This window comes from Glycine soja, chromosome 10 (assembly GCF_004193775.1).
Source record: "Glycine soja cultivar W05 chromosome 10, ASM419377v2, whole genome shotgun sequence".
NCBI lineage: Eukaryota > Viridiplantae > Streptophyta > Magnoliopsida > Fabales > Fabaceae > Glycine > Glycine soja.
The window spans coordinates 26,377,532-26,400,707 of record NC_041011.1 but is presented as its reverse complement, the minus strand read 5'-3'; the positions used below and the strand labels follow the sequence as shown (position 1 = coordinate 26,400,707).

At 37.7% G+C, this 23,176-nt stretch overlaps 2 long non-coding RNA genes and 1 other non-coding gene across 3 annotated transcripts; 2 read left to right on the top strand and 1 right to left on the bottom strand.

Moving 5' to 3' along the window:
- The first annotated feature begins 451 nt into the window (after positions 1–451).
- LOC114369585 lies at positions 452–20,258 on the top strand. Its single transcript, XR_003657665.1, has 5 exons — positions 452–816; positions 4,098–4,208; positions 19,145–19,208; positions 19,839–19,900; positions 20,001–20,258. It is a non-coding gene; the product is annotated as an uncharacterized LOC114369585 (long non-coding RNA).
- On the bottom strand, positions 2,187–2,494 carry LOC114369584. Its single transcript, XR_003657664.1, has 2 exons — positions 2,372–2,494; positions 2,187–2,254 (listed from the first exon to the last, which is right to left on the bottom strand). It is a non-coding gene; the product is annotated as an uncharacterized LOC114369584 (long non-coding RNA).
- LOC114372747 lies at positions 16,385–16,491 on the top strand. Its single transcript, XR_003658314.1, has one exon. It is a non-coding gene; the product is annotated as a small nucleolar RNA R71 (small nucleolar RNA).
- Positions 20,259–23,176: the final 2,918 nt, after the last annotated feature.

Genomic DNA, 23,176 nt, shown 5'->3' with positions numbered 1-23,176 from the left:
ATTATTTTGCTTTATTATATTGTTGAAATGTTTAATTGGTATGTTATTTATATATATTTTGTTATTATTTTTATATGAAGTGGATTCTTGTGAGTCTACGAGTTGAGTTCACGAGTCGAGTCTATGAAATTCTCACGAGTTTAGGTAAACTCTCGAGTTTGATGACCTTGATTATGCTCATCTTTAATTCAAAAAGAAAATTAAAAAAATGAAAAAAAATAATAAAATGACACTACTACAATTTTTAGATTTAACATCGCACGATTAACATCGGTTATTCATAAAACCAATGTTAACAAAAGCTCGGTGACATTTTTGTAAATAAGTAGAGTTAGTTAACATCGATTTTTCCAAAACCGATGTTAACTACTCGAGATTAACATCGGTTATTCAAAACCGATGTTAACGAGTTGATGTTGACATCGGTTTTCTTAAAACCGATGTTACCTAGTTGAGGTTTACATCGATTATACTTAAAAAATCGATGTTGTTTTGATTATAAATTAAAAACCTGAAATTGCACATCCCGCGTGCTTGAACCCTATCGTTCTTCTTCTTTCTCATTCTGCCTGAGTTCGTCTTTGCCGCAAATTGCCCTGCGCTTCCATCACTGCAACCACGTTGTGGAGTTCGTCTCTACCACTTATCGATTGAGGTACGTTCTTTCATTTTAACATTATGCGTTCCTCGTTTTAACATTTGGTCACTTTCACAGCTCGAAGAAAGCTAGGAAAGGAAAGAGTCCCGGAAAGGGTGGGAATCGATTTTGGAAGTCCATTGTGGTTGGCTTTAAGACTCCCAGGGAAGCCATCGAAGGTATGTCTCTGTTCTCTGTTAATGATGAAAATCCATTGTTCAGTGGTCTGTCTCTGTTGTCATGTTTCAAAAGCTTAGTTAGACTAACTAATATTATTGATATTTGACTAAGCTGAGACTAGGCAATATCATTATTTTTCCAAACAATAGGTTTTGTTACCCGTTCGTGTTACTGTCAATTTGGAGGTTTAAATTAGACTAAGACGATACTAAGTCGTTATAGTTAATTTTGTTTCAAAACCAGTTAGTTTTTCTTACCCATTCGTGTTATTATGATTCAACTAGCGTTTGAGACTTGTTAATACTAAAACAAACACACATAGCTGGATTTGTAGTCTGCATAACAAGTTGCAAAGTAGGAAAAACCCTCAGCCTAAAATATTTTCTATAGTAAAGTGAAATGCCTAGACTGTTAGGAGAAAAGAAAGGGATAAGATCTATCTCTTCCAAGACAAATAGCCATATAAAGTCTATCAATGTGCAACAAGTATGACAGATGTTTAGGGTTCATAAAGATTCGAGCACCGAGGGATCGTTAAGAAAGTTTAAGAATTGCAAATATTTTAATTTGTGGCAGAGTACATATATTTTCTCCACCTTGAAATTTATCAATCAACTTCCAGCATTGAAAAATCACTTTTCACGGGTGATTGAGATAGCCTAACGGGAATTAATTTTCAAACAGGAGCATCCATGCATCCTTTGGCAATGACCAGGTGATATCTCAATCACACACCACAATTGTCCTTAAAAGTAGAAGTGTGATAACATCCCAAATTTGTTTATATTTATGAACATATAAGTGATAAAGAATTTGGAGTTGCAAGGTTCAAACATGAAAATAGGATAGTTGGACCACTGTGATTTTGAAAATGATACATAATATTAAAGAAACCATACCTTGTTGTACCGGGTAGAAGTAGATCCACCTCCTCATCCCCAGCAGCCGAAGCTCGCAATCTGCTACCCCTAATGTGTGACCCTACAACAACACTATCATCATCAGTACCTCGAGGTACCAGAACAAGGTCTTGTGGATAGTTGGATCCTTCATCCTCTAGAGGGTCTGCAGTTGGTCATTAGTGAAATTTTGAAACTAATCAGCTCCATGATTATAATTCTAGTATAAAAAGCAATAATATAAATCATGCTGAAACTTGAAAGCATAATGATAGACAAACAGATAAGCCTTTTAGGCTTTCTAAAACGGTGTGGTGCCTAACCATTATCATAGTTGTGAGTAAAACTCTGATTAGATGTCAACCAAATTAAGCACCTAGATAAAACAAGAAAAAAACTCAGGAAAAAAGAAAGGAAAAGTAAGCCACTAGGTTTTTACAACACTGCCCCGAATAATGGCTACTAACATAGTCAGTTGAGATGTTTTGGTGAACCAAAACGGGCTTGTTTGCTTTGTATGCATGCAAATATGCCATACCTGATCAACAAAAAAATGGTTTAGTATATAAACCTCAAATAGAAAGCATAAGTAAGTACTTTTAATTACATTATAAGAAGGTAATTTAATAAGGATAGGATAGAACAAAATGGTAACCTTTAGCAATCCCTTTCACAATAGAAACTCTAGTTGACCATTCAAGGACTTCTCCATCTCCTTCCTTAACATCAAGGAAGCGTGAAAGGTTTCCATTAGGAACAATATCATAAATCAGAAAGCATTCTCCATCTCAACCTCACTACATTATCACTCCTCAGTGAGGTCAACATGTGCAATCCCTTCATAAACTCGCCTTCATCCGACTTGCAACCAGTTTTGCTGATGCTCTTCACACACACACACACACACACACACACACACACACACACACACACACACACACACACACACACAGTACCATAATCATTAATAAAATTGGTTTTATTTATGTTGGTTAGAACATTTTAAATTGTGTACCAGTAGGTCATTTTCAATTATAACATTATCTAAGTCTACTAAGAAAACATAAATCGTGTGGTAGCTAGAGTTTTTTCAATTAAATTGAGTAACATGGCTCGAATTCCCTCGTACATGCTAGAAAATTCTTAGCCTGCATCATAAACACAAGTCATTCTGTACTCTAGTCTATACATCCAGCTAACTAGGTAGACATAGATATTCTGATACTTTTTGGAAATAGAGATTAATTTCATACACAATTGGGACCTTATACAGTTATGCAAAGCCACATATATCCAGAAAGTAACCCCCCTAGACCACTTTGTTAATTTCATACTCAATTGGGACCTTATACAGTTGCTAGCATATCCCTAATTGCCCCTATCTCAAGACACTCACTCCAATCAGTGAGTCCTGTAGTGAGTGGTGATATCACCCCTTGACCTCTCCCAACTATGAAAAGGTCATGAATGTCATCCATTGTTCTTATTGCTGCCACTGTGTCCTCACCATTGCTGACCACCTTCTCAACATAATCAACTGCATCATCATCCCCACACCTCATCCTAAACTCATGTATAAGCTTCTCATGATGCTGCTTCTGAATATTCCTAACTATTTGCACTGTCAACACCCTTGGTTCATCCAAATCAATACCATCATGTTGGTGTCTCAATGGCTCTACTTGTACTTGATCACTTTGGACAAAACGCATTACGGTAAGGCTAATCTTGTGATGTTCCACCATTCTCCATCCATAGCACAATGCTTCTCTCTCATCTGGTCCTCCAAAGAACATCACTGCTACATTATGAGATACTTGATTTCCCGCCAGACGGTTAGAGCCACTTAAGCCTTTATCCACTAGAATTCCGACCAAGCAAGGTGCATTTGCTAGCACATTCTGGTTGATGGATCTATATGCCATGTTTGTTGCTTCCATTCTACATAAATAAAATAGTTAGATTGGTGGTAAAAGGTTAATTTTAGCAACATGGTGTTGATTTTTTTTTATAAATTTGGTCTATTTGCAAGACATGATACAATCAAATTGCTTGTAGCCTTGGCAGCCATTTGATTGCTTTCTGCTCTGCCCGCTAAGAAACTTTTATAGCCTTTGTATTTAAACTCTCATTGTAACACTTTAAATATGATGCATAACTGAAATACAACAAATCAGTTTTTGCTCCATCTTTGTATGTGCGTGGTTGCTTAGTTTTAGCTATCTAACAAAATGATAGGGTAGGTCTCGAGAGATAAAAAAGATTCTAAAAATTAAGTGGCTTAAAAGTTATATTGGTGGAATTCAGAATATTATTTATAATGTCATTTAGCATTTTTTTAATTTTCTAAACACTAAATTATGTTGCCATACTATTTTCAGATTCCATTAGGAGTAATTTTAGCCATTGTTGATCCTGTGGTCATTGCTGTTTCAAAAAGTGGTCCTACGGTCATTGCTGGAAAGTCAATTGTGCTGAAGCCTCGAACTCAGGTATTTATATCTTTGATTCGAAAACTACTTTGAAATTGTTTTTGTATGCATTACTTGTATAGTTGTTGAACTGTTTGATTTTTAAGCACCACTTGTTCCTGAGTACAGGATAGCTTGCAATGCCATGAAAGTAGTTTTTATTGAATAATTTGAAAAGTAAGTAAGAAATAATCAATTGCAAGCTCAATACCATTCTTTGTTACATAAATTCCTGTATTTGTTTGACTAACTTATCTAACATCTAATGAGTATCTGTCAATACTCCTCCCTTAAAGTTTCATTTCGTCGTAATGATGAATAGCTTGGGGCTACTGACATAAAGTTCCAATAGTGTTTCAAGTAATTGAAGCATGGTGACCAACCTTCCTTTTGTCTTCCAAACTAATAGGCTCTGTTCCTGTTAGGTTGAAAGTGTATCTCTCTGGGTCTACTGACCTGTTATCATTGAAATCCACCTTGTTCTCTTCACACACACACACAAACACACACACACACACACACACAACCACACACACACACACACACAGATATTCCATAAATAAAGAAAGAAGGCCCTTACAGTAAAGTCACATGTGAATCTCCACATGGATTCCATGAGCTGTCCAAGGTTCACTCTCTCTCCATAGATTCCATAAATGAAGAGAAACCCAAAAGGTGTACAAAGTGAGTCACTACTACTCACCCATATTTTGAGACAAGGGAAAACATTCTCTCTTGCATGATTTAAGGTTGTAAGAAGAAACCTTAGTAGTTGACAGTTTCTAATTAGGGTTTTAAAGTTAGACTTGTAGTTGTATTACAAATAGCAATGAAGAACAATTGTTGATGAACATTTAGTTATTTTAGTCTAATTAAGTTTATAGAAACCTTAAAAATTATAATATTGCATCTGCAATTGCGGTTGCGAACCAAATTTAAAACCATGTTTGCAATCTTATGCTTCAAGTCAATTTCCAAATTTATGTCCTCCCCTAAATTGAAATTGCGTACTTGGGATTAAGATACAATGAAGCATCATGAAGATTGCTATGTAATTGCAAATCCCAATGAGTATCAATTATCTTCCACACTTTCTTATATCGTGACTCTTGATTCTTGCAATTTGCAGCTATTTCTTCTTTACCTCTATACACAACTTCATAGATATATAGCATGACAGGTTTGGAGTGTCACACTTAAAGCAATAGTGGATAGATTTCCAAAATCTTGAATCACACAAAACAACACTGATCACTAGTTTGCCCTCAATTTTTACTAGCATCACTACTAGTTGCCTACTGCTGAAGCAAACCTAGATCGAAGAGCATTCTTTTGCTATGATATACATTGTAGAGTGAGAAAAACAGTTGCAAACCTTGTGATTACTGGTCTAGCTAACTCCCTTCGTTTGGAATGTTTTATATACAAGTTTAGCACCCATGGATATTGAATTTTTTTCATCCATAATAAACTTGTCCATAGTTTCCACCATGAAACATCGTGGGAACTTGTGCAAAAGCAGATCCCAAAAAAATTAGATCCCAAGATAGAATCTGCATCATTTTAGTAAAGGAATCTGGTTTTTGTACATCTAGGGATCTAACTTGTCTACCATTAAAAACGTGTTAACATTCAATCACATACTGCCATGTATCAACCCTCTTCTACATTACCCCATCAACTGCATCTCTTACAAGTTGTGATTAATATGTCTCCTCATCACACACAAAGACACACACACACACACACACACACACCCTCATGATACACACACACACACACACACACACACACACATACCCAACTACAATAATAAAGCATAAGCACCCTCCAAACCCAGAATTTGAAATTAGTTACATAAAGAACTGTTGATGTTGATATTTGTCTATAATTGAAATTTAGCTTTTGTATGTTCTTGTACGTCATCAATGCAATTTTCTATATAAACAACTGTTGTTCATGCTGAGTGAACCTTAGATTCCCGTTTGAGACTGGATGCAATGATTCTTGCAGCTAGTTTGCATTAGTCATTGTATTTAGTCTTGAGTTGTCCGTTTGGACAGTTTGGGGAGACTGGTATTTTTATGTTAGATTCATTCGTTAGGCTATTATTATTTTGATTAATTTGATGAAATTTTGGTACAATGCATTTCAAGTTGTTCTCTGAGTGCATACTTGATTATCAGGAAATTAATTTCATCGATGTCATGTCATGTACTTGAAGACCAATGCGAAATGCTATCGAAATTTAGTCAAATTGTTCAAAATAATGCTAACCCTGACGTTTGAAGCTAACATAAAAGACAGTCTTCCTAAATGGGATAGGGCCACACCTATAAATAAAAAAGTGAGATTTTCATGCATGGAATTGCTTAGATGGATCGAAGTTGGATGAGTCAAAGTTGCATGAGCCCAGAATATGAGGATGGCGTTGAGCAGTTCTTGCAATTTGCTTCAGAAAGAGGTCGACTGAATGAAGAAGGAAAATATTATTGTCCTTGCATCAATTGTTTGAACGGAAGACGAAAACTACTGGATGACATACAAGAGCATCTATTGTGTGATGGGATCAAGAAGAATTACACGACGTGGATATGGCATGGTGAAGTGACTGACATGCAGAGTGGGTCCCAATCTGAACCGTTTGACGTAGAAATGGGAGATCGCTTGGAGGACATGATTTGTGACCTTGGACAAGAGTCTTTTCAGCAAGCACACGCCCCTGTATATTAAGGATTGCAGAGTGATTCAAAGAAGCCTTTGTATACAGGGTGCAAGAATTCCTTAACCCTGTTGTCTGCGATGTTAAGTCTGGTTAATGTGAAGGCCAGGTATGGGTGGAGTGACAAAAGTTTCACCTCACTGCTTGAGGTAGTGCACAATCTGCTTCTAGAGGACAACATGCTGCCTAAAACTTACTATAAGGCGAAAAAGATACTGTGTCCGATGGGTATGAAGTATTAGAAGATTCATGCTTGCACCAATGATTGCATACTGTACATGCATGAATTCCAAGAAATCTCCAAATGCCCTATCTGTGGGACTTCACAGTACAAAGTGAAGGATGGAGAGGAAAGCAGTTTTGATGAAAACTCAAACAAGGGCCCGCCAGCGAAGGTTTTGTGGTATCTTCCAATCATTCCAAGGTTTAAGCGTCTTTTTGCTAACGAGGACGACGCAAAAGACCTTACATGGCATGCAAATGGAAGGATTTCTGATGGAATGGTCCGTCATCCGGTTGATTGCTCGTAGTGGAAGAAGATTGATGGTTTGTATCCGGATTTCGGGAAAGAGCCAAGAAATCTTAGACTTGGACTAGCCAGTGATGGAATGAATCCATATGGCACCTTAAGCACACAACACAGTTCATGGCCAGTTCTGCTAGTAATTTACAATTTGCCTCCTTGGTTGTGCATGAAGTGAAAATACATGATGTTGTCTATGATGATATGGGGCCCAAGACAACCAGGAAATGACATTGATGTTTATCTAAGTCTGTTGGTTGAAGACCTGAGAAAGTTGTGGGACGAGGGGGTTTTAGTGTTTGATGCATTTGGCAAGGAGACGTTTGAAATGCGTGCAATGCTTTTTTGTACCATTAATGACTTTCCAGCATATGGGAATCTCAGCGGTTACAGTGTTAAGGGTCATCATACATGCCCCATCTGTGAAGAAAAAACAAGCTACATACAACTAAAACATGGAAGAAAAACAGTCTACAGTAGGCATCACCATTTTCTACCACCCAATAATCCTTACAGACGACTGAAAAAAGCTTTTAATGGAAGTCAAGAGCACGATATTGCACCGATACCATTGACTGGTGAGCAGGTATACCAGCGGGTTCAACACTTGAATACTGTATTTGAAAAGACCCAAAAGAAGGATAAAAGTCATACTTGCATATGGAAGAAGAGGTCCATTTTCTTTGATCTTTCGTACTGATTTGATCTAGACGTTAGACATTGTATTGATGTTATGCATGTCGAGAAAAATGCATGTGACAGTGTGATTGGGACGCTCCTTAACATTCAGGGCAAGACGAAGGATGGCTTGAATACCCATCAGGATCTAGCTGAGATGGGGATACAATCACAGTTGCATCCAAGGTCTGATGGGAAGAAAATTTACTTGCCCCCAGCTTGTCATACTTTGTCCAAAAAGGAGAAGATAAGTTTTTGTCAGTGTCTTCGTCGGGTGAAGGTTCCACAAGGATACTCTTCAAATATTAAGAGCCTTGTGCAGTTGAAAGAGCTTAAGCTTGTAGGGTTAAAGTATTACGATTGTCACGTGTTGATGCAACAATTGTTAGCCGTGGCTATACGAGACATCTTGCCAAACAAAGTCAGGTTAGCCATAACTTGCCTGTGCTTTTTCTTCCATGCCATATGTAGCAAAGTCGTTGATCCTATCAAGTTTGATGAGCTGGAAAATCAGGCCGCAATTATACTGTGCCAGTTGGAGATGTATTTTCCCCCTGCCTTCTTTGACATCATGATTCACTTGATTGTGCATCTGGTCAGAGAAATCAAATGTTGTGGTCCTGTTTATTTGCGGTGGATGTACCCGGTTGAGCGATACATGAAGATCTTAAAAGGATACACAAAGAATCTATATCGTCCAGAAGCATCTATTGTTGAGAGGTACATTGCAGAAGAAGCCATTGAATTTTTCTCAGAATACATTGAGAAGGCTAAACCTATTGGCCTTCCTGAGTCTCAGCATGATGAAAGAGTGGGTGGTAAGGGTTCAAGAGGACTGCATGTCATCACTCCAAGTCTAGAAAATTTGTTACAAGCTCACTTGTATGTCTTGAACAACAATAATGAAGTTTTGCCATGCATACTTAAGCATGAAGCTTATGTCAAACAGAATAATCCAAAAATGTCAAAGAATTGGGTGTTGAAAAAGCATAACAAGACTTTCTGCGATTAGTTTAAAGATACAATCTTTGCAGATGAAAATGCTTCAGAAACTTTAAGAAAGCTAGTAGATGGGCCTAACAGCAATGTTATAACTTGGCAAGCATACGACATAAACATGTATTCATTTTACACAAAAGCACAAGATGACAAAAGTACAATGCAAAACAACGGGGTCACCCTAAGAGCTGAATCTCAATACTTTGCAAGTGTGCATGATTCCAATCCCTGTGTAGCTTCCATCCCTTACTTTGGGTTCATTGATGAAATTTGGGAGCTTAACTATGTGAAATTTACTGTTTGTGTTTTCAAATGTAAATGGGTTGATAGCAACACTGGTGTGCGCACCGATGATATAGGATTTATGTTGGTAGACCTACAGAAACTTGGTTACCACAATGACCCTTTCATCATGGCAGAACAAGCTAGACAAGTATTTTACATGCAAGACCCTTGTGATGAAAGGTGGTCTGTGGTTCTACAGGGAAAAACAATTGGTGTTAATGTAGAAGATGATGATTCATACATGGACACCTATGTTAGTCCTTTGTCCACACAAATCACTCCTAACATTGTCGGAGAAGAAGAAGTTGACGACGTTCATGCTAATCGTATGATCGAGGTTGTACCCAAATCAAATAAACATTAGAATGCAGTAACTAGGAAGTGATCCTAGGTCGTTTCCCAACGAGCAATGACTAACCAAATGTTCATAATATGCTTCGTATTAACAGTAACAATTGGGGGAGGGGGGGGGTTGTTTGTTTTGTGAATTAAAGAACAAGCAAACTGGAATACGAAATTAATAGTATTAAAAACGTGTTGTTTCCTCTTATTCAGAAGTCATTCTCTTGTCCTAGGTTATGAAGAATTCGTCCCTAACAGTTAACCACTTAATCCAACCCTATTTTAATTTGCTAAGCAAAAATCAATTTAGGGTTGTCAATATGTGATTAAGCAACACATACACCAATTAACCCTTCGTTCATTCAGCATGAACGTAAGTTAAGCTCAGAGGAAATTAATCGAACACGAAGCGTGCATAGATTAACATTAACGAATGTGAGTTAATTGGTGAAGGGAAAACTGCCAGGAGGCTACATTATAAACAGAACCTCGAAGAGAGTTTAGCTTTGTCCATAGAAGGAAACAACATCAGAAATTTAGCCTTCCATAATTTCAACAAAAGCAGAAAATGTAAATGAAACTAAAAGCATAAAACGTAAATGAAAGTAGAAGAAGGAACAAAAAAAATGAAATTGCAATTGAAAGCAGAAAAATGCAAAATGTCTTAACATGAACAGTAATCCAAAGCTAAAAACGTAAAACCCTAAAACCCTATGCTCTGAATAATGGAATTCCCCTTACACGAATTCCAAGGCTGCTATTTATAAGGGTCACTCAGAGTCACTAGGCCCTATTACATTATTCTGGCCCAAAACGAAATAAACACTGAACATCATAAAAATAAAATTGCAATCTCCTAATTAGAAATTAACTAAGGTAAACGTTGTTTTATTTGTCCTCTTTAAGTCCACAACCAAAATCCGGATTAAGCTCAATGCTTCATTAATTCCTGAAATTAGATTAAAAACATCAAATTAGCTGAATGAGCCCAAATAATAAAACTGCCTAATTAATTTGACAATTAAGACTAATCAGTAATTAAAATAGTGCATAAAGGTTTAAGAAATAGGAGAAAATAATGGCACATCAAAATCCCCCATACTTAGCCTTTTGCACTCCTGGGCAAAATGAAACAAAGAACAAAATCAAAGGATATCAAAGAGAGACAAACAAAAACATTTACATATTTCTCAATGAACATCAAGGAATGGGTAACATCTAACATCTAACATGAAGAGATCCAAAGAGTCAAAACATTCATGAAAATCATCCAAGCAACCCAATCATGGCAAAATAGTTAATCAGCTCAAGAATGAAAAGTGATAAAGCCTCACAAGATATACACTCTATCTCTCAAGTGTCTAGGCTACTATTTACCCTCAAAGCACCCATGAAAACCAACACCACATAAACTTGGCAAGATTCTAAAATTGACAATCAACCCATAAACACAAGCACATGAGGATCAAAAGGTCTTTTAAGGTTGTAATGGGGCCAAGGACAAGGTAGGGAAAAATATGGAATAAGTAGCTAAATCCCAAAGGAATAGAGGAGCAATGAGGAATAAGTGCATATTAAGAAAAAAATAAGAAAACCTAAAGATAAAATTTAAACATAAAGAGTAGAACCAAGAGTCTCATTATTCTTCTTTCTTTTTTTTTTCTTTTTTTTGTTTCTCTATAGCATTTGAGAAATAGCATATCATTCAGCATGTCCAACATTTAACCAGTATACAATGTACATCAAGTATGGCCCAAAATACATCATGAAGCATACCCAACAAAACATGTTATCCAATGAAACAAAACCCCCCACACTTATTCCCAAAACAATTCTAAAGCTCCAAAATTCCTTAAGGTTAAGGTGAGATCATGGTTTTTCACTTAAGGCTTGTAATGAGCTTCAAAACAAAGAAAGGGAACATAGGCTCAAAGGGCTATCAAAGGGATTAATTCAAGGTAAGTCCATTTGGCTAGAGGCTAATAAGAACAAAAATTGCCTAAATCATTTCCAAATATGCATGTGAATTAGGAAGCATCAACAAGAATCAAGCCAAGGCTATTGTGCAAGAAATTAATGGGGCAAAACACACAAAATGATTATGATGATGGATGGCTCAAATTCTCACAAAGGTAAACTTATCACTTTCAAATTAAGCTTTCAAAACTATCATGACATGTAGAGGAAAAACAAGGATTTCAAATCACAAAATGTCAAGAGACTTTTATTTTCGAAATAATTACCCATTACTTGAACATATCCTATAATTCAAAGAAAAATATGCAAAGTTGTACATGCAAACAGAATTGACCTAAAATATTAAACTAGAAACCCAACAAAACTAACAAAATTAACAAATTTAACATAACTTAACAAAATTAACAAAACCAACAAAAACTAGCAAAACCAAAGAACACTCCCCCCATACTTAAACAACACATTGACCTTGAAGCTCTTGTTTGTGGAGTCGCTTTTGATCTCAACTGTACCATAAGGAAAAACATTAGTAACAACAAAAGGACCAATCCACTTAGACCTCAACTTACCACTCATGAGTCCAAGCCTAGAATTATACAATAACACTTTTTGCCCAACCATGAAGTCCTTCTTAATTATCATGCTATCATGGAACTTCTTGGTCTTTTCTTTGTAGAACTTGGCATTCTTGTAGGCTTCTAGGAGGATCTAATCTAACTCACTCAGTTGCAACTTTCTTTCCTCACCAGCTTGATCCATAGAGAAGTTGCAAGTCTTCACTGCCCAGTATGCTTTGTGCTCAATCTCCACTGGAAGATGACATGTCTTTCCAAAGACAACCCGATAAGGAGACATTCCTATGGGTGCTTTGTAGGCAGTCTGATGTGCCCAAAAAGCATCATCAAGCCTGGTACTCCAATCTTTCCTGCTTGGCTGCACAATCTTCTCTAAAATTCTCTTGATCTCCCTGTTAGAAATTTCTGCCTGTCCATTGGTTTGGGGGTGGTATGGTGTGGATACCCTGTGTACAAACCCGTACTTTTTAACAAGGCATGCATTGATTTGTTGCAAAAATGGGTTCCTTGATCACTAACGATTGCTTTAGGTACTCTAAACCTGCAAAACAGATTAGATCTGACAAAATCTACAACAACCTTAACATCATTAGTTCTAGTGGGCTTGGCTTCCACCCATTTTGAAACATAATCAACTGCAAGGAGAATGTAAACATAACCAAAAGAGATAGGAAAAGGGCCCATGAAATCTATGCCCCAGACATCAAACACCTCACAGAATAGCATAGGTTGCTGAGACATTTGTTGTCACCATGTAAGTGCACTTCTTGCTCTCTGACACTGCTCACAAGTGCTACAGATCTTCCACGCATCTTTAAAGATGGTGGGCCAATAAAATCCATAGTCAAGCACTTTGTGAGTTGTCCTTTGAACACCCAGATGACCTCCTGGTGCGGAAGAATAATAGAACCGCAAGACTGAGTCAGTCTCATGATCTGGAATGCATCATCTAATGACCTGATCACTGCACAATTTTCACAAGTAGGGGTCATCCCAAATAAAATGCTTAGCATAACTTTTAATTTGATCTTTTTGAGCTTTAGATGCTAAGGGAGGAAAAACAGAAGCAACTAAATAATTGACAATGTTAGCAAACCAGGGAGTAGAAAGAGAATCAGAAATACTATACAGTATATACAAATGATCATCTGGGAAATCATCCCGAATGGGTGAATCCTCATCAGACACACGTTCGGTTTGACTCAAATGATCAGCAACTAAATTTTGTGCTCCGCTCCTATCATGGATCTCCAAGTCAAACTCTTGGAGCCAGAGCATCCATCGGATCAACATAGGCTTTGAATCAGCCTTCTTCAACAATACTTTAGAGCTGCATGGCCAGTATAAACAATAATGCGAGTACCAAGCAAATAAGAACGAAATTTTTCAAGAGCAAAAACTATGGCTAGTAGCTCTTTCTCAGTAGTAGTATAATTCGCTTGGGCAGCATCTAAAGTCCTAGAAGCATAATATATCACCCTGGGCAATTTATCAATTTTCTGAGCAAGGACATCCCCCAATGCATAATTTGATGCATCACACATAAGCTCTAAAGGGGCTGTCCAGTCGGGTGCCTGGATGATGGGGGTGGTAGTCAGTGTTCTTTTGAGGCAATCAAAAGCCTTTTTGCATTTATCATTAAAGTCAAACTCCACCTCCTTTTGTAACAAGTTAGATAGTGGAAGGGCTACTTTGCTAAAATCTCTTATAAAGCGCTTGTAGAATCCTGCATGACCAAGAAAAGATCGCACTTCTCGCACGCAAGAGGGGTAAGGTAATTGTGAAATAACAGAAATTTTTGCAGGATCTACTTCAATGCCCTTATTGGAAATAATGTGGCCTAAAACTATACCTTGCTCAACCATAAAATGACATTTTTAAAAATTTAGAACAAGATTAGTTTCAATGCATCTATTCAAAACCTTTTCCAGACTATCCAAACAAACATAAAAAAAGGATCCATATACGGTGAAATCATCCATAAACACCTCTATGCAATTTTCTAAAAAATCACTGAAAATACTGATCATGCACCGTTGGAAGGTACCAGGGGCATTGCACAGGCTGAAAGGCATCCTCCTATAGGCAAAAGTGCCGAAGGGGCAGGTGAATGTGATCTTTTCCTGATCCTTAGGAGCAATAGTGATTTTCATATAACTAGAAAAACCATCAAGGAAATAGTAGTGAGATTTACCTGCCAGGCGTTCAAGCATCTGGTCAATGAATGGCAGGGGAAAATGGTCCTTTTTGGTAACCTGGTTCAGTCTCCTATAGTCGATGCAGACTCTCCAACTGTTCTGCACTCGAGTAAGAATCAACTCCTCCTTCTCATTTTTTATCACAGTGAGGCCGATTTTCTTCAGGACTACCTGGACGGGACTCACCCATTGGCTGTCGGAGATAGGATAAATGATTACAGCTTGCAAAAGCTTGGTTACCTCCTTCTTCACTACATCAAGAATCACCGGGTTGAGTCTTCTCTGTGGCTGTCTTACTGGTTTAGCCCCATCCTCTAAATTTATCTGATGTATACATGTGGATGGGCTAATACCAGGAATGTCCGCCAGGGTCCAGCCTATAGCCTTCTTATGCTTCTTGAGAACTGATAACAACTTCTCTTCTTGCTCATCAGCAAGGGAGGCAGATATAATTACTGGAAAACTTTTGCTATAATCCAAGTAAGCATATTTTAAATTTGATGGTAGAGGCTTCAATTCTGGTGTGGGCGGCTAGATAATGGTAGAAAGAGATGGTTTCTCAGCCTGTACCTCATAAAGAAAGTCAGAGGTATGTGTACTTCCTGAAACATGGTTAGTTCTATCTGACTCTAGAAAATCAATTTCAAGAGGTAAAACATCACCAGACATGTAATCAATATCAAATTCAGATTCACTCTCAGCATCAAATTCAGACATATGATCAAATATAATTTCAGATTCAATGCATGAAGAGTGACAGGCATGCAGATTAGAATGAAGATCAGTCATGTATTCATCAACAATATGGTCAATTATTTCAGCACGGAATACAGAAAGATCGTTAGATGGGTGTTTCATAGTATCGAGTGGAAGATTCACCTGCATAGAAATTGTTAGGTAACTTACTCTTTAAATTTTTGTCATCATCTTTTTCTGGAGTAGAGTGAAGTTGGGCAGGTTCATTTGCGGATGAGGAAGATGTTGCTGGTTGAGGTCCTTGACACTGCTTTCCCGACCTCAATGTAATGACACTCATATTTTTGGGATTCTGGACATATTGAGAAGGTAACCTGTCAGAATTCTGGGACTGTTGTTGATTTAACTGTGTAGCCAATTGTCCCATCTGATTAGTTAAGCTCTGAATGGAGACTCTGGTCTCTTGTTGAAACTGCATGTTTTGCATAGTCATTTGCCTCACAAGTTCTTCAAGGGAAGGTTGCGGAGGAGCCTCAACTGTTTGCTGTTTCTGGGGCTGTTGGTTTTGTTGTTGTTGTTACTACTGGATTGGTGGAGGAACGTATGGTCTCCTTGGGCCAGCAGCATTCGGAAAATAAGGCTGTTGTTGTTGTTGCTGCTGTTGTGAAGGATTCGACCATCTAAGGTTGGGATGATTCCTCCACCTGGGATTGTACCTGTTGCTGGAGAGGTCATAATTGTTCTGTTATGGCTGATTTTGTTGCTGAGGTTGAGGAGGTCTATTGTAGATGTTTGCAGCATAAGCTTCAGGCTGTTCAATTGCTTCAGATTGCTGCACAGAAGGGCAAAGGTCTGTGTGGTGGTCGGCAGAGGAGCATAAACCACAAAGTCTGGCGACAGGTGCAGATTTTTGATTCATGGCCAGTTGGGTTACCAGGTTAACCAAGACATCTAGTTTACCTTCAAGCTTCTTAGTTTCAAATGATGCAGATGAGTTTGTGGCTACTTCATGCACTCCTCTAATGACTATGGCATCATTTCTGGCTCTAAACTGTTGGGAGTTGGAAACCATATTCTCAACTAAATTTCTGGCTTCAGCAGGGGTCATGTCTCCAAGGGCTCCACCACTGGCAGCATCTATCATACTTCTCTCCATGTTACTGAGTCCTTCATAAAAATATTCGAGAAGAAGCTGCTTAGAAATCTAGTGGTGAGGGCAACTGGCGCATAGTTTTTTAAATCTCTCCCAGTATTCATATAGGCTCTCTCCACTAAGTTGCCTAATGCCTAAAATATCCTTTCTAATGGTCGTGGTCCTGGAAGTAGGGAAAATTTTTTTCTAAGAATACTCTCTTGAGGTCATCCCAGCTCGTGATGGACCTTGGAGCAAGGTAATATAGCCAGTCCTTTGGCACTCCCTCTAAAGAATGAGGAAAAGCCTTTAGAAATATGTGATCCTCCTGGACATCTGGGGGTTTCAAGGTGGAGCAGACAATATGGAATTCTTTCAGATGTTTGTGTGGGTCTTCACTTGCAAGGCCATGAAACTTTGGAAGCAAATGGATCAGTCCAGTTTTAAGAACATATGGGACATCCTCATCAGGGTATTGGATGCACAAGCTTTCGTAGGTGAAATCAGGTGCAGCCATTTCCCTTAGAGTCCTCTCACGGGGTGGAGGTTGTGCCATGTTCTCAGAATGTTCAAAATCAGAATGTTCAAAATTATAATGCTCAAAATCAGGATATTCAAAATCACCAATAACAGAATGCATAGACTCACTAGTAACATAATGCTTAGGATGCTCAAAAGGTATAAAATGATGCCTAACTAATCTATGAAATGTCCTATCTAACTTAGGATCAAAGGGTTGTAAGTCAGATGGATTGCCTCTAGTCATACACTACATTCAGCATACACAAATAGTTGCCTTCTTATGCAAGAAACATTGTAGGTTTGAACTATAGCTACCATCAAATGATATCCAAATGACTTGAAATTTTGTGAGCAACACCCTAAAATCATGAAAAGATAGCACACAAATTTTCAAAAAAAAAAAAATTCAAAGTCTAACTATGGAAACTACCTAAGGAAAGTTTAGAAAAATAAAACAATAAAACTTGAAAAATAAAAAAAAACTAGTAAATAGGCGATTGTGGCTAGCTAGAGACCTCAGCCAGCCTATGGCGGGCTGCCATGGTTTGGGAAATTTTTTTTTACCCCAAATACATATATAATAATAGTCATTCTGATACCCGGAGCAAAAGTTATGGCCGTTTGAAGTTTTGATAAACAAAAGTTCTCAAATTTTTTTGAATCTCTCAAATCTGGCCACACCAAGTGTTCCTGGTATTTTTCACACAAAATATGAGTCAAAAGAACCTACCACACCAAAATTCAGCCAAAAATAACAACTCTAACTATCAAAACAAAAATCGCCAATTAAATTGTCAGCAGTAGTCACTAATTCAGTCGCTAAGGGATTTGCACTACTACTCTATTTTCCAGGTCAACAAAAGTGGTCGCTAAATCCATCGCAAAACACTATTCACAACAAAACACAAAAACTGAAACAGGGGAAGCGTTGAACAGAAAAACTAAAACAAAACACCACACTAAACAAAATAACACGACACTAAACAACACTAACATGAAAGAATTAAACGTAAAACAACTAAACATAAAACACGAATCACTAGCTATTATGAACCTTTGGACACTGCTCCTCAGCAACGGCGCCAAATTTGATCGAGGCCGTATCTGAATCAGATAAACATTAGAATGCAGTAACTAGGAAGTGATCCTAGGTCGTTTCCCAACGAGCAATGGCTAACCAAATGTTCATAATATGCTTCATAATAATAGTAACAATTGGGGGGGGGGGTTGTTTGTTTTGTAACTGGAATACAAAATTAATAGTATTAAAAAAGTGTTGTTTCCTCTGATTCAGAAACCATTCTCTTGTCCTAGGTTATGAAGAATTTGTCCCTAACAGTTAACCACTTAATCCAACCCTATTTTAATTTATTAAGCGAAAATCAATTTAGGGTTGTCAATATGTGATTAAGCAACACATACACCAATTAACCCTTCGTTCATTAAGCATGAATGTAAGTTAAGCTCAGAGGCAATTAATCGAACACGAAGCGTGCATAGATTAACATTAACGAATGTGAGTTAATTGGTGAAGGGAAAACTGCCAGTAAGCTACATTATAAACAGAACCTCGAAGAGAGTTTAGCTTCATCCTCAGAAGGAAACAACATTAGAAATTTAGCCTTCCATAATTTCAACAAAAGCAGAAAACATAAATGAAACTAAAAGCATAAAACGTAAATGAAAGCAGAAGAAGGAACAAAAAAAAAACGAAATTGCAATTGAAAGCCGAAAAATGCAAAATGCCTTAACGTGAACTATAATCCAAAGCTAAAAACATAAAACCCTAAAACCCTATGCTCTGAATAATGGAATCCCCCTTACACGAATCCCAAGGCTGCTATTTATAAGGGTCACTCAGAGTAACTGCCCTATTACATTATTTTGGCCCAAAACGAAATAAACACTGAACATCATAATAAGAAAATTGCAATCTCCTAATTAGAAATTAACTAAGGTAAACATTGCTTTATTTGCCCTCTTTAAGTTCACAACCAAAATCCGGATTAAGCTCAATGCTTCATTAATTCCTGAAATTAGATTAAAAACATCAAATTAGCTAAATGAGCCCAAATAATAAAACTGCCTAATTAAATTGACAATTAAGACTATTCAGTAATTAAAATTGTGCACAAAGGTTTAAGAAATAGGAGAAAATAATGGCACATCAATGATCATGATGAAGGAGAATTAATTAACATTGTCTAATGTAATTTTTTATTTATATATTTGATTTTTGATAGATTCATTTACATAAGTCATACAATTGTTTTTTGTAAGGTTTATTAATCTGTGTTGTTTGTTGCAGGAAGTAGTTGCAGAAGTGGTTCAAAATTCAATATCCACGCGAAGCATCAGCTTTGTTTATTGAGGTGAAATCTGAAGACCAATGTATTTATCCCATTTTATAGTGTTATACATAGCATGTGCAAACAAATCAATCAAATTTCAAATACACACTATACAGAATCAACATTTATATATATATATATATATATATATATATATATATATATATATATATATATATATATATATATATATATGCCTCACTGCATCATTTGAAGTTAGGAAGGAAGATCTTACCAAAATTACAACTTCTATTTCACCATCACACACCCCATCTTACAATTGACAATGCACTTACCTACAAATTGGTTTCTGTATGGTTTGTTCTTCAACATCACACACCCCTTCTTACAAATTGACAATGAACTTACCTACATCACACACACTATCTTCAACATCTTTGTTCTTGACATTATTCTCTGAACCATCCTCGGTTTTCATTTTTGAATTCTGTATGGTTTCTTCTTTTTCCTTATCTTCAAATTTACTGACTTCATTATAGTTGCTTTTCATGCTATTCTCTGCATTACCCTCATTTGTGGCACTAACTTCTTCATTTCATAATTTTTCCTTGTGTGTTTCAGTTCTCCCTTCGTTGCCCTTATCTGTGGCACTAACTTCTTCATTTGATAATTTTTCCTTCTATGTTTCAGTGCTCTCTCCTTACTGTTGATTTATAATTCACTAGCTGCATCATCTTTGATCTCATCATTTGGTAGGCCAACTTCAGTTTTATGTTTCTAAATTTGCCATATTTTAAGTTTGTGCAATCTCTTGACAGCCTTTATTTTCAACTGGAACAAATTCCCTATCAGATAAAGGATCATGGCTTCTCCACCAGCCTCGCCTCCTCCTCCTTCCGACACTTCAGCTTCGCAGTCTGGCATGAAGCAGACACAAAAAGCCTCACGTCTACGCTCCTTGTCTACTAGACCAGCTAGTGCTGAGAGACTAGTGGTCCACGTTGATCTTGTTACTGGCAAGACCGACGGTCCCCACAAGAAGAAATTAAGAACATATTTGGGGATTGTGGTGCGTGATAAGGTGGACGTGACGTTTGAGAACTGGAAGGAGGTCCCTACTGCTCAGAAGGACTTGATTTGGGAGGATATTCAGGATTTTTCTTTTCTTATTTGATGTTCTTTAATTAATAGCCAAAAAACACATTATTGTAACAAATAAACCTTATTTTTTATTATCAGGCGGATTTTGAAATCCTAGAGGCTTCTGACAGTAGGACGAAAAAAAAGTTACTTAAGACTGTTGGCGAGAGATGGAGGCAGTTTAAATCAGACCTCACGAGGAAATGGGCCATTGCAGCCGATCAGGACGGTGTAGATGACACTGTCTGTGAAAAATATGGCATAAGCAAGGAAAAATGGGTCCAATTCTGCCAGACTCGCAGAGACCCTTCTTGGGAGGTATGTACCTTGCCATTTAAGGTGTTTTTCAGAAAACATTAACTTATTATAATTCATTCTAGCAATTTGAAAGATTATTGTTTTATTTTTGCAGGATGTGCGGAAAAAGGCACAGGCCATCCAGAAACAGAACACCGCCCCCCACGTTTTGTCTCATGGGGGTTATGAATATTTAGAGCAGAAGCTCCTCGCTGAGAAGACGAAGAAAAAGCTGGAGGAAGCTGCACATTCAGGAAGCATTGATGACGTCATCGACCCTCCATCCCCCATTAGACGCCACGTGAAGTGGAAGATGGCCCGTACCAAGAAAACAGGGGAGATGACGACTGAGGCCGCAAAGGAAATCGCTGAGAAGATCGTAAGTCATTTTAAACCAACCATTAGAATTATATTTCAATATTTTCTAAATGCCATGTACAACCGTGTCTTTTCTATGCAGGATTCCTTTGAGGAGCAGGCAACACAGGGATCCTTCGTCCCCCATGGATGTTAGGATGTTCTCACCACTGCTATTGGACGTCTAGAGCACCCTGGACGTGTTCGTGCTGCTGGAGCCGGGGTCACCATCAAGCAATACTTCGGATCGGCTCCACGAACGTCTCACAGCTCATCCTCCTTGCCTCCTGAAGAATTGCAACAACTGACCCAGCAAATCAGGGACCAGTTAGAGGAGTCGATCACAGAAAAAGTGACTCGACAACTCATGGCATCGTTCAGTCAGATGCAGTCCCAGATTCAGTCTCATATGCAATCTCAGGGACTTGCACTACCTCCTAAGCCTCTGGTTGGTCCCTCAGGTCCTCATGTAAGCACAAAGGGGAGTTGTGTTGATCCCTTAGGAAACGATCCTGAGACAGGTGACTCAAATAGGTGCGGCTTGTACATCAAAGCAAATCCTAGCTGCCTGATTGCCTTGGGGAGAGTTTATGAGGGATCCACTATTGTTCATAACACTCCTTTGTTGCCTGGCCAAGTAAAGGTGGGTGTGGAGGAGGTTAAAGATGCAGATGCTCCAGTTCCTGTACCCACTGATGAGGTTTCCTTAGTGGGGTAGGCAATTCATACCTTCCTTGCTTGGCCGACACATCTGGTCAAGTCTTTATCACAACAGGTACTTTACTTTTACTATATGTTTCTTCTTTTTGAATTAATTCATTCAGCGTGCCTCAAATTAGGCCATTTAACTTTGTTTCATGAACAGGCAGTTGTGTCTCCGACAAAACCACCTCAAAAGCCGGATCCGGAGGTAGATGATCCACTTTATCTGATGACATTGACCATCCCATAGCTTTTCTTGAGGCCTTACCATGTTACATGGGATGCCACCGTGTTCGGGGTCTTTAATTCAGACTTCCCACTCTACATAAAGCACGAAGGCCTCTCCGAAATCACACACGGTGGTCAATGTCTCAACATATTAGTGTTACAGTTATGAATTCTATAAGTCATTTTAGATTACTTTTAATTACCTAAGTTATTGCTTTCAATTCATAAATATTTAACTTTGACTTAACATAAATAGGCATCTGATTGAAACAAGTATGCGAGCGGGGAATTCGGATATCTATGGATTCCTCGAGCCATAGTCCATTCAGAGGTCTGGGCAATCACAGTTTGAGACTGAAAGTTACATAAAGAGTTGGATGCAGAGTTCAAAATGCGATGTCTATCTTGGGGCCTACCTGAATGGGTAAGTCACACAAAATAACTGAATTTAATTAATGTTTACTAATATACTGGCCCATATTCATCCCTACTACAGCGAACACTGGCAGATGGTGGTCATTGTGCCCAAGGAACACCTAGTTGTCTGGTTTTGTTCATTGCATAATAGGCTAGACAACTACCTTAAGGGAATAATTAACAAGCCAGTGTTCTTTTCAATGCATTTGCATTCAAATACCTCAACAACACCACTTTTTAATTGTTACTCGTCTGGAATAGTGCTTTAAAAGGTCTTGATGATGCTCCACAGACTAAATCAAAGGCTCCTGCTAGGTGGATTGTCGTCAAGGTACGTCATTTACATATATAAAACTTCCACTTATATATACTTCTTATGTGTCTGTACACTAATTGTTTAATTAATATCCAAATTTCATTATGTATTTAGTTTAATAGACAAAAAGGAAGTATTGAGTGTGACTATTATGTCATGCACTGGATGTCCACCATCATTTTAGAAAGTTTCAGGAATAACTGGGAAGTGGTACGTTTATTTCAAACAAATTCGATTTTTTTTTATAATTTGTATTACATTATTAACTTATTATCATTTATTTTATCATGCAGTATTTTAACGATGCTTGACCATTGGAGCCAGAGAGATTAAAGGCGCTGCGGATCCGGTGGGCACAGTATTATCTCTGAGTTAGAGATCAGAGCTAGCATTTAGGGACATTAAGTTTAGCTTAGTTTACTTTGGTTTAACATTTTTGACATTTCCTATGTAATTTGAACATTGAATTCATTTGTTGATAGTTGTTTATGATAAATCAATAATTTAATGTTTATTGTGTGATTAAAACTGCTTGAAAGCAGAATAAAATGTTTATTTGCTGTGAATTGGG